This window comes from Lepeophtheirus salmonis, chromosome 4 (assembly GCF_016086655.4).
Source record: "Lepeophtheirus salmonis chromosome 4, UVic_Lsal_1.4, whole genome shotgun sequence".
In the NCBI taxonomy this organism is placed as follows: Eukaryota; Metazoa; Arthropoda; class Copepoda; order Siphonostomatoida; family Caligidae; genus Lepeophtheirus; species Lepeophtheirus salmonis.
The window spans coordinates 32,237,101-32,250,429 of NC_052134.2; the positions used below are offsets into that span (position 1 = coordinate 32,237,101).

The 13,329-nt window shown below is 30.0% G+C and overlaps 1 protein-coding gene across 1 annotated transcript in view; it reads left to right on the top strand.

Annotated features, from left to right (window-relative positions):
* Nucleotides 1-1,451: 1,451 nt before the first annotated feature.
* The window catches only part of LOC121115723 (FMRFamide receptor), a 53,531-nt gene continuing 41,653 nt past the window's right edge, over nucleotides 1,452-13,329 (top strand). Inside the window, exon 1 of the mRNA XM_040709837.2 lies at nucleotides 1,452-1,607. The gene's annotated coding sequence lies outside the window, so the exon portion shown is untranslated. The remainder of the gene's footprint in view (nucleotides 1,608-13,329) is intronic.

Genomic DNA, 13,329 nt, shown 5'->3' on the forward strand with positions numbered 1-13,329 from the left:
AAATTACAAAAGAGCGCCTTCCATGTTCATTTTTATGTTCCCTGCTAAACATATGGACTTCAAAGGCAATTTCTAGGTCAGATGGAATAATTATCATTATACTTAATCAGTTCAACTCCATCTGACCAATTAAAGGAACATTTAAAAAAGGATAAGTTCCTTTCTAAAATGATTAAAAAAATTTCATTAAACTCACTAGACTGATCAAAAAATAAGATTGAAAATGGTCTCAAAACTTTTTCCCATCCCAGTATATATTTGAATTATGTAACCCCAACATTCTATCGAACTTATTTACTATTCAAAATTTGACAAAAACACCAAACAATTAATTATTTTTTGCTCTACATACCTAATAGAATACATATATTCATTTTTTTTAAATGTTCTTATTGGTCAGATGGAGGTGTTCTGATTAAGTATAAGTAAATATGGTATTTATGACATTAACTCCATCTGACCGAGGAATCTTCTTTGAAGTCCATATACATAATGTATAGTTCCTTCTCTAGGAACGATTAAAACCGAACCTACGCACATTGATTTCAATAGAATAGCTTCTCTCAAGGGCGTGCATTGTACATTGAACTACTTCATTCCAGTATACCTTTTAATTTAATACCTACATCTAATTCAAATTTAGAAGTTTATTCATGAGTAATTGCTCATAAACCTTTTAATTCACATTTTAACGCGTTTGAATATAAACTTTTATTCCCACGCAATTCATTATATTACTTGTTACAGAAATGAATGAACCCTTTTCCTTTGAGCCCTTACATAAAAAAAAGGTTTTGACGTCAAAACAATATTAGCTATTTTATGTTTAAAAAATATGTGATGTAGAAACCACAAGGGTGGATCGGCATGAGTTTCTTCTCTATTACATGAGACTGGAGTATTCTTCAATGGAGACAATAATTTCTTTTGTTTAGTAAGATATATTACATGTACATTTAAAAGTATAAAAATATATAAGTGGTAAACCAACTGGTTTGTGTTGACACTGTGGCCTGAAAATAAACAACATGGCCTGACCCGTGTCTTAAAAGTAAATCTTCACTTAAGTAGTTGAAATGTTCGAAGTCCAATAAGATTTTTTTTTTTGAATTTTTAGACATAGAATAATGACCTATCTACGTAATTATTCACTCTAAAATATGACAAGTATTAATATTAATTATTAAAACATTATAATATAAGATAAATAAAGTTACCTTATACGGAACTATGAATTAGCCAATTATGTGTTTTATTTTCGTAAAAATGGTTGCTTTTTTTAAAAATAATTCTTATACATCATAATTTCCCTTAACGTCGTTGGGATTATAGCCATACATACATAAGCTCTCCTTAAAAATGTGTATATAGCGCTATTCATAATGTGAGAGAAGTTCTTTTAGAGTTTACTAAATATTGCAAATGCCTATTCCTTTCTGAAAATGATATTTAGTAAAGTCTTTTCTCGTTGGCTTTAATACCCTTTCTCCTCTTGTTGAAGAATCATCATTAGCTTATCAAACATAATTATCCTACTTAGTTAATTTTTGATAGAAAGTTTGGACGCAACTTCATTCATACGAATCATTTTTAAATCTTCAATTAACGTAAGATTTTTGAAATTATTACATAGTAAATATTTGCAAAAATATAACTTCTACAATAAATGTATGATATTTTTTTCGTTGTGTTTATATAACCCACTAAGAGTATATTAAAACACTTTAGTATTTGATTTGTTTTTATTGCTATTCCTATGGAAATGATTATATTTTAGTATCATATCATATTATTGTTAATTGAATCAGTAAAAAAAAGAACCATAATATAAAAATATAGACCAAAAAGAGGGACTTGGAATTGAAATTTTTTGAAAAAAAATCCCAAAATTATGTTTTTTGGAAAAAAGTTTCACAAATATATATATTTTTTTAGATTTCAAAATCCACTGCTGTTTAAAAAAAATTTCAAATATTAAATTTATTGGTACATAATTTTAAAAATCCATTCTCAAACATAACTTTTTTTTTTTAAATAAATTTTTTTAAAAAATAATTAAATTTATTGTGAAAAATTTAAAATATTGAATTTTTTGGAGAATAATTAAAAAAATATAACAGCGGTTTATAGAAAATTAAATTTTTGGAAAAATAAATTGGAAAATTAAATTAAATTTTCTGAAAAAAACTTTCAAATATTAAATTTTCTAGTAGAAACCAAAATTTCCTTAATTGGGGGGGCTATTGGCCCGCTTGCACACTCCCTGTAGACCCCCCTGAGAAGTAGTTTCTATTCATTTTGAAAAATTTCTTAAAATTGAACAAATTCTCACTTCTACAGGTCGATAAGATTTCTATTGTAAACAAAATTTATTTATGAATCCCTCTATCACGTCTCACAGAAAATAGATGACTATTTTTTTGTCAAGTTATCTTTGACGCCCCTATAAATTCCCTTTCTGTACAATGTTGTGTCATACTCTTGGCGTTTTGGTAAAAATATTTCCAAAAATCTTGGCTTGGGGGGGGGGACAAGTAGTCCATGATGCAAGGCAAATTTTATTTTATGGTGTTAACCTCAACCTTGCTCTTTTTGGATGTCAATCCTGCACCAAAAAATAAAGATTGATTTTGTAATTACTTTTTTTTTCAAGCTGGACACCTTAATGTTCAGACTATAGTCTATCCCTAAATGACAAGTATGATACTTTTTATACACAGAGGCTCTGAGAGGGGAACAAAATCTAATAAAACTGTTAACTCGCATTCGTTTCGGTAAAATATTATGTTTTTTTAAGTATTTCTTTCTATTATTTCAAATATAGGTGATCTAGGAGATGTGAAAAAAACAAAATATAACAAGCACACTACAATGATCTCTCTCCCATGTGCTACGTTAATAATAACATATCATAAATAGGTTTGATGAAATTTGTATTTTTTTAATGATCCATTGATTAAATGTATATTTAAAATTGCATCCATGGAGTTTTTGAGCCAAATAATGCTCAATCTGCTCAAATTAAGATTCCAAAATACGTATTGCTTTATCGGGTTAAGTCAGCTTAGGATTTTATACGTCTCAGATAGATGAATGGAAGTCTACATATATATACAGGGTGTGCAAGTTATCTATGCTACCACTTTTCCGCTCTTTCTCTCTCTGGGGGAAACAAGGGCACTTAGGCAGCTGATTTTGTTTTTTTGGATAGCTTGTTCAAATTTGCATCAGTTGTAGGGCTGGGAATTGTTACTCTTATTAGTGAACAGAATCACTCGAATCGGTTCACTAAAAAGATTCGTTCACTGAATCAGTTCTAAGATACCCCTTCAATAAAAATAATTTTCTACGATTTTTCGGAATGATTCAAACTAATGTTTAAAAACTGGTATTGAACCAATATAGCAAAATTTTGAAAAAGTAAATTGTAACGCAAAAATTGTAAACTATTATATATAAGTTTATTTACTATATATAAAATTTACATTTAAAAATATTGTGGAATAATATTTCTACATTACGATATTCATTCGGATCGAACTGCATTAGTATTGCAGTCCAATAATCCAAATTAGTAGTAAATAATTCAAACTGGTTGACTTAAGTTGGAAATAAACCATTTCTGCGTTTAGAGATTATTTGTCCTATCTGGCTGAAGACACGTTCCGATGGGACAGATATAGCAATAATGCATAGTCTTTTTTTCATTAATTCATCAATTCTAGGATAAATAATCCGTTGACTTTGCCACCAGACTAGAAGGTCTGAAGTTCTTGAAAAAAAATTATACTACAAAAGTTCAAACTTCTAAAATTGCATGTTTCAAAAGTCTAGTTTTTACGAATTCGAAATGTTGAGGTTGAACTCTTGCACATACACTTCTCTGAGCATCAAAGACCCCTTGTAGTATCCCATAATACAGGTCCGTTCACTAGATAACTTGATGCAAAAGATCACATTTGAGTTCAACATTCCTTATATCCTAAAAGTTAACATGTCAGTTCAACATTTCTTATATCTTAAAAACTCCATATCGCACAATGATATAACATCTTTAGCTTGTCTTCCAGTTAACCAATAATTAAGGTAAGCGTTCATTTAGTTAATAAATGATTATTAGTTAAGATCACCTGCACAGCCCGTCGTATATTTTAAGATATTACAAGAGATTCTTGATGCTAAAGGTAGTGGCAGCGGGGAAATATAACCTAACTTGGTAGCCAGCACTTCACCTGGACAACCCGTGGGCCAGGGTTTATTATAGCATATTAGAAGAGGTCCTTGATGCTTAGAAACACGGCAGCAATAGAGTATGAACTACCCTGGGGCTCAGCACTTCACTTGCACAACCTGTGGGCCGAAGTGTATTTTTGGATATTACAAGATGTCCTTTCAGTAAATCAGTTCTTTTGATGGTTCAGTTCTTTTGATGATTCGTTCTTTTAAAGATTTGAAAGAAAGAACGATCTTAACAGTTGGATCAAGAAGGATTTCTATAATTTGCCAAGGGACTAAGTGGCGAATGCCTGCTCATGGTTTCTGCCTCGTATAGAGACTGTAATTGAGGTTTGAGATTATTCTATTAAATAAAATAAATCAGAATTCATCAAGGTTTCATAATCTGGTTCTATTTATTATTAATATGATTACTGGTTGGAGAGGAAATTGCGTTTAAAACAAATTCTTTATGCGGTACCCTGTATGTTATACATACATATAATGATAGATTAATTAATGAGAAAAAGTTAATGAAGAGTAGCTAAATATTAAACCATATAAAATTTTCTATTACGTAAAAAAGTATATAAATGCTAAGTATTGGAAACGAATTCTCAAAATTAATCAATGAATCAACATAGTTACATCAAAGTTAAGTAATTCTAAAAAATTAAGTTTTTATAGGTAAATATATAAGTGTTTTATAAACTTTTCAAGAGTCAGCTAGTATAACTTCATATCCTACCATGAAAAATATAATGGGGATTTGTCAACTCCAGTACTAAGAAAATGTTATTTTACAAACATAATTGGCTAAATATTTAAATTCAAATCAATCTTTATTCATACATTAATATTTCAAATATATTTAATTTCGTTTAAATTTTGACTTGTAAGTTTTTTTCTATTTAGTTATATCTCCAGTATAATAAAGAAATATGATTACTTTAATTATTTATTCCAACACTATGCATTTTTTTATATTTCCTATAACATTTTTTCCTTTGTTGATTAACCTATTTTGTAATAATTATGACTTATAAAATGTTAAATAAAAATTGTAAAAAATGTTTTATAATTTAAGTTATAACTATTATCATTGCCCCGAAAATTGAAAACTATAAAATTATGAGCTACAAAAAAATCCTATTTGACTAACAAAAATACTTTCAAATTTATATAAACTTTGACCATTTAATATTCTTATAATAAAATCTCGACCAAAAAAGTGCGAAAAATAAGTAATTTATTTTGATATACGTACATACGTGCAAAAAAAGAGCTCATAAAAAAAAACAAGTTTTCATGTTAATGGAAACATGAATATTGTATAAATCAAATGACATTTTCTTATATTTTTGTTGCACAAAGAAAAAAATAATTCATTTAATTTTCTGCATTTTAAATCAGAATTATTTACTTTACGGATTTGAATAATTCCTTTATCAAATTTGAAGTATATATAAAGGAGAGACCTGTCACAGTTGCAACACTTTTCAACGCTTTTAATGTATTGTTGTACATCAAGATTTTTCTCTTTATTTAATATGTATGTCTGTGTATGTTTGTCTTCAATAACGGCAGAACAAATTGTTAGATTTTGCTGAAATTTTTCATGTATGTTTTAATGGCTCTAAAAACGGTTATGGTAACATTTTTTTGGGTCCTCGGGCCTATGGCGGCCTATAAATAGTATTTTATTCACTTTGCTTGTACAACCTGGGGGCTCGGGTGTATTCTGGATATTAGGCGTGTTTTCTAGCTTGTTTGTATGGGTTCTTAATTCTTAGAAATGGGATGGTGGTGCAGTTTAAACCGACTTGAGGACCGGGATGTATTTTGGATATTAGGCGGGTTCTTTGATGTTCAGTGACTAGTAGCTCACAGCTCATGGGTGGGGGTATTTTCTGGCATGTTTGTATGGGTTCTTGATTCTAAGAAATGGGATGGCGGTGCAGTTTAAACTGACTTGAGGGCCGGAATGTATTTTCAGATATTAACAAGGTTCCTTGATGCTCAGGGGAGGGGCGGTGGATAAGCTTAACTTGACTCGGGCACAGAAGCTCACACTGCACCACCAGTTTGCTGGGGTGTATTATAGCATATTAGAATGGTTCCTTGGTGCATAGAAGACCGGCAGTTTACAACCTGTGGGATGATGTGTATTTTGGAATGTTAGGATGTTTCATTGATGTTCAGGGAAGCGGCTGCGAGACTGCATTGTGGTGTCTGAGCCAGAAATAGCAACTACTTAGAGGAAGTAGTTGCTATTTAGATAGTTTGCATACTCAGACTCAAACTATCTAAATGAGAATAATTATTAAAATTTTACAATCTTTATTTCTTGTTTTATATTTAACAATAGAGTTCTTAATTGATTTTAATTTCTAAATGTCCTGGGTAACGCATAGCAAGTCTAATCTAGTATTAATTATATATCTCTGATCAGTATTATCAATTGAAAATATTCAATGGCAGTTTACTCTCACACAGCACTCTTTCAAAGGCCTTGCCCTAGCATTCAAGTATGTCTGTAGCCCTTCCCCAGATTAAGAAATTTTTGCTTTCAATTAGAAAATTTAACATTCAAATAAAAAAAATGAAAAATCTGCAGCTGTTCACAAAAAATAAAATTACTCATATTATTACTGGTAGTAACTATTAAATAGTTTTCTATGTTATGAACAAAAAAATAACCCAATTTATGGAATGTTTGCTTTTTACTAGTAATTAAATATTTGAATTTATTTTTTTGAAAAATACAGTATAATTTTTTGTAAATTTAGTATAAATATAATCCTGTGGACACCCCTGAAAGCCAAAGGTATTTTTTAACTAATGTTTAAGAATTGGCATCGGAAATTTTTAGGAGAATCGCATCGATTTTTTTTTAGGAATCGCCCATCACTAATTATAACATCCAAAAAATATTTATTTTTTGATATGGGAGGAAAATATCCTGTTGCAACTCCGTACATACAGCAGCTTTTGCTGGTCTCTCATTGATAATTTCACTATTTACCTTCTAGAATAATGTAAATAAATGTATAAAAATCAACATGAGAGGCCATTTATAAGGTCCGTAAATTTTTTACTTCCCCCCCCCCTCTCTAAATTTGTCCAAAACTTTATACCTTTTTCGGATTGGACGTTCCAAATTTTTAACCCCTCCCAACTACTTCCTAATTTAAAAAAAAATACATTTAGGTGACTATAAAAATTCAACTTATTTGTCATTAAACATTTTTAAAACCTTAAAACTATGCAATAGAACTATTGAATCTATTATTTTTCAAAATATACGTAGTTAATATTCATCACAGGACATTTTTGATTTGGAAAAACTTATTTGCTCTGCTCACCTTGGCATTCCAAATCTTCCTCTTGATTATCTTGAAGACCACTGATTTACATCATATTGAAAATTTTCGTGCATCACTAAAATAGTGATAAGTTCTCAATGTAGTGGACTCCAAAATATTCCATACCCTTCCCCCATCCGAACAAATTTTTAAATCGCCCCCCCCCCTTCCAACTACTGGACGTCCTAAAGCATTAGCCCACATAATAGCAATTAGCTAAAGCTTTTTTGTGAATAATTGTACTTCTCATCGTTTCATATAATTATTACATTCACGTAATATGTAATCAAATTCAAATGGGAATATAAATATATATATAGACATATGGAGAGATTTTAATTTATTGCATTAATCAAAGAGAGAATGAAAGACAAACAAATCTTTTTTTTTAAATCTTACAATTAGTTTAAACTATCACGTAACTCATATGAAATATTAATGACGTTTTTTGAGACTACATACATTTCATATTCTAGGCTTTTGTGTGCACCCATCTTTTCTCTCCCATTCTCTTCTTAGTCGTTTAATAGTTTAAGAATATTTTTTACATAAAAAATCACTAACTTCAGACCCTTAAAAACCAGATTTAAAAAATTATACTTTTTTAACAATCATTGAAGCTCTACATATTTATAAGCCTGATATAACCTAAGAATTTGATGCATTATTGTCTTATGATATTAGTTAGTTTTTGGGCCATGCCCTTATATTATGATTTTTGATCTCGAATTAGACAACTCTTTTTTTTTTTTTGCTAAAATAGAAAAAAACAATAACAAGTGGGAATCCATCATTGGCAAATAAAATTAGATTCGGAGTTTGCAGGTAAAAACTATCATGTATATAAAATCTTATCCAATTCTTAGGGGTAGAATCAAAAATTGCCTTTTTTTAAGTCGATGTATAGGATTAAGTTAGAATTATTTAAAATAAACACCAGTTATCTGTGATTCGAATTTCTAATTATGAACTCTTTTTGTGTTTCTCTATCTATAGAGAATAATCAAATTGATTGTTATTACATACTTCTAAAATAATATCAATGCTATCAACTATTTTTTTTGCAAAATTAGTGAAAATTAGTTTTTTGAGATTTTCTTCACGAATTTATATTTTACAAAAATAAAAATAAACTTCTTATCTACACAGTTTTTGTATGTGTATATGTTCTTATGATTTTTATTATTATTTTCTTTTCATCCCAATGTAAATGCTCTTAAAACAAGACAATAAAAAAATAATATAAATATAGACATCCAGATATAAATTATTCAAAGGGCGGAAATATTCATAGAGGCGTTTGCTCTTCCTAGTATGGGTGATCTCTCACTATTATTAAAATAATTGATACATAACGGATAAAACATACGACAACTCCTCAGTAAATCGATGAGCTTTGTCTGCCCATCCATTTTACTAATCATGGTAATTTTTTATTAATTTGACTCAGCAGATTTCTTCCGTTAGTCGATTTTCTACCCCCTTCGACGGTCCTAAAAAGAAAAACCCAGGACTTTTCTATCAAATTCAAAAACCCTTAAATATTCGTTCCAAGTATTCTAAAATTCTCTGTTTCCACATAGTCCGTAAAAATATGCAATGGTCGGTCTAGTTTTCTCCATTTCAAGGAGCACAACTTTCCTTCCGTTGTTTTTTCTAAAAAAATAGTTACAGAATAAAGACTTGTTGTTGATATGAGTTTCCACATTTCTACAAACTCCATCTCTAACATTTTTTAAAGACCTGTAAATGTTTAAAATCTTTTCCTTTCCCTCTTTATAAACCGGTCAATGCATTTTAAAAATAGGACATATCTCAGTGCTAAATTTAGAAGAAGTCCTTCTAATGTTGACTTGAAAAGCAGCTCTTAGTACTGCTGGTGGTAGGCTTAGATTAAAAGTTGTTTGTGTTCGTTTATCTATGAGGATCTTTAGCTTATTCAGTACTTTAGCCAATTGGTATGAAATAGGGCCATCACCCTTTGATCCCGGCATCAGGTGATAATCGTTCACAATATTTTCATTATTGCCTTCTTCTCTACAGCAGCCTTTTCTTCGTCTCTCACGCTCTTTATTCCTCTTCTACTTGTAGCAGTGCTTCCAACTTTACGAATATCTTGATCCTCAAATACTCTACCCATAAATAGATTCCTTTCAAAATATCCAATATCCAAGTCCTTCAATTAAGATGAACGGAGTAAGTTTTCCCAACCCAATTAAAGCAACTTAAAATCAGGTGTATTTCTAAAAAGGATCGATCATCCATATCTTCTTTAAAAATTCTGAAAAGCATTTTTCCCAAATTTTTGGAAATAATATTCTCCAGTGAGCTCAAATAATTCGTGAAAATCCCTTCCAGTCACCCGTCAAGTAATAAATGAACTTTGAGCACACATAGAAATTCCACCCACATATCCTTTTGGTGTTGTTAATGTTTGAAGCTGTAATCATTCTTGCATATATCTCAATTTTGGTCATTCTTTCATCCAAATATGTCGTGTTCGTGAATGATATTCCCAACTTTTTGATAGAGTCCACTACTGTACATCCTGTCAGTGATTTCGAAAAAAAAAACACCTTTGCACCAATATTTAAATTTGTTGTCTTCTCCTTATTGATTTCTAGGGCGGATTTCTTCCTCAACCGCTTGTAGAGTCGCAAGTAATTTTAGCCTCCTTCTTTATTTCTTCTTCTGAGTCACCCTCTATGAAGATATAGTTGTCGTCAACATAGAATGTACTACAAACTTTTTTGCACCCAAATTCAGTTCCTAGTAGTTTATTATTATTTACTTTATTCATCAAAGGTAAAAGTACCAAATTGAAAAGATATGGAGATAAAGGGTCACTTTGACGAGCACCTCTTTAGGAATTTATTGCTTTGGAGAAGACTCCATTCATATTTAAGAAAGAGACTGCCTTTGAAATGCAACCTCTGACCATGTTAAAAATGTCACTGTCAAAATTTGCTTCAATTTGTTTTTGAACAAGTCGATGACTTATGGTATCAATGCCTTTACAGAATTTACTGCGATTATTGCACTAAAGTATTCCCATTCATGGAATTTTTAATCATTCCTGCTGTATTCAACGTTATGTCATATATATGCATTTTGGGCATGAATCCAATTTGTAGGAATGATGCTGGTTAGAGTAGGTTTTTTTTTTTTTTTTTTTTTTTGTGAAACTGTAGCAGTTATTATTTTGTGTACAACTTCAAGAAGAGTTATTGGACACAAACTTGTTGGATCAGAAGTGGAGCTATCAGGTTTTGGTATGCGTAATAATTCTGTGATTTAAGATAAAGGGCATAATTCATGTTTTCCTAAATTCCTCTGCTATTAGGTAGGCCAACTGTGCTGTTTGGTCAACCAACATTTTTAAAAGACGCCGTAATCCCACAAAGACCCGATGACCTATCTTCTCTTAAATGCCTTTTCATATACTTTTTGAAATATATCTCGGAAAACCCCAACTCTGTTCTTATCTACTCTCCTATTATACATTATACTAACTACTTAGGTTACAATATTAAGAATAATGGGATGGGGGGGGGGAGTGCTTTAATGAGACTTTGTGGATTACCTTACTCAACCGGATTGATATAATGTGATTTGTATATAGTATAAAATATAGTCCATTTTACGCTCCATTGTTCTTATTATAACAAGAGAATTAGAATTTTCAGGAACAAAGAAACATTCATATTATAATTATTAGTATAATAAATAATTCTGTATTATTTTATGAATAATTTTTCAATTATTTTGACCATTGTCAATGTGATGTCCCGCTTCCTCCTTAGCCTAGTAACGACGGGTAACTCTTTAGTAGTAATATATAAATTTATATAAAAGTTTATTACAAATAATAAAGTTGAATGTTGGTAGAGATAACTATAAAATTTCAAATAATTTTATGAGTCGTGTCTGGTTCGGTATGAGTATTAATATTCATGGGATTTGTTTGAAGTGTAAAATCACTGTAGATTGATGTAGGTTTACTACAGTAAAATCTGCATAATAAAAAAAATGATTTACTTACAACTTGTTCTTAAACCATTTACTGCATAACTTTAGATAAGGGAAACATCCGGATAGGATAAATTTTCAACAAAAAAAAGAAAAAAGGGCAAGACTTATATGGATTTGAGTGGTATGTACAAATAGCGATTTCTGTACAAGTTTTAACTTTTATAAACAGATTGTAAAAATTACAATTTATACGCCTCATTAATCATTTTGTTGTTACATAATCAAATTTTCTTTTTACCAACTACTAATTAATGTAATCCATTAATTTTGATATATTAAAATTACGTATTTATTATGGTAGGTATTTACATGTAATATAGTATCTCAACTCGTTTATATGGCACAAAATAGATATCAATCATAAATTGCAAGGGCGTCCACAAAATTATTTATATATATGTATTACGGGGCTTTGTTTTTTGATTTTATTTTTTTTTTCAAAAAAAATCAAAAATTAAATTTTTTGAATAAAATAAAATAAAATTATTTGGAAGAAAATTTCTAAAATTAACTTTTTAAATTTCCTAATTTGAGAAGGACTCCATCCCCTCAAGACCACCTCCTACGGACATTAAAATGACTATAAATTTTCTGAGGCCAAAAAACTAGTCCGCTCAAGAAATCCTGAGCGCGCTTCCGCTCATTTTGTAGAGCAATAAGCGTGCTCCCGCTCAATGAAAAATGAGCTGCGCTCCTTTTTTGTTCCTATTTGAATTTGACAACTTTTTATGTATGTATGTTACATAAAAACTCCAATTCAATTTTTCCCTGTTCAACCTGTTTTATCTAATAGATAATGGTAAAAATACATTTTAATACCAAAATCATGTCTATAGCTACAATATTAAGGAAGTTATGCCCAATTTATCATCAGAATTTCACGCCATTTTTCTGTAGTGTTAATGTTTTAACCTACACCAAAATCTGTGAAATAATAAATATGATGTTTCAATAAAACAAGCCAACTTTCTTAAATATAAAGAGAATTGAATGAAATTATATAGTATTACATCATCTTTTGCAGAGTACTGTATTCTGTAATTCATGACTTTCGGTGTGCATTGGGCACAAAAAGTTTGGGAATCACTGTCTTAGGGGACATGTAATTAAAAAGTTTCGTGCAATTTCCTGATAATTAAGCCTGATCATTAGTTTGATATTAAACACAGGGTTCTCAAGTTTTTTATCTTAGGCTTGCATGAGATTTTGAGATCTTATGTCAATTTACAACATAAAAAAAAATTAGAAAATCGTATTTTATTCGGGAAAATTGTTTTACAAAAAAGAAAGAAATATCTTCCAACGTAATTTCCACAAACGAAAGAGATGTCAGTGTGTCTCTGAGAGAACATGAGAGACACACTCGTCACCTGAGAAACAGCAGAGAGCCACAGATACAGCATACAAAAAATATTCTAGCTTTTCTTGAGACATAACTTTAACTCTCTTTTCTTATAATCTTTATAACTATTTTTTAACTCTCAAATTTCTTGGTGTTATCTCATAAGATGCAGAAAACTGAAAAAGTAATATAAATTTATATAAATGAGAGATTTTTTCGCTCTTCTAAAATGGCGAGCGCGCTCTCCCTCAAGGATTTTGAGCGGTGCTTACATATACTTTGTCTGAGGCATATTCCTCATTACAAGAATTTTACAAAATCCAGATTTAAAATACTTCTATTCATTTTTTTAGGTTACAGCTTGTACACAATCTA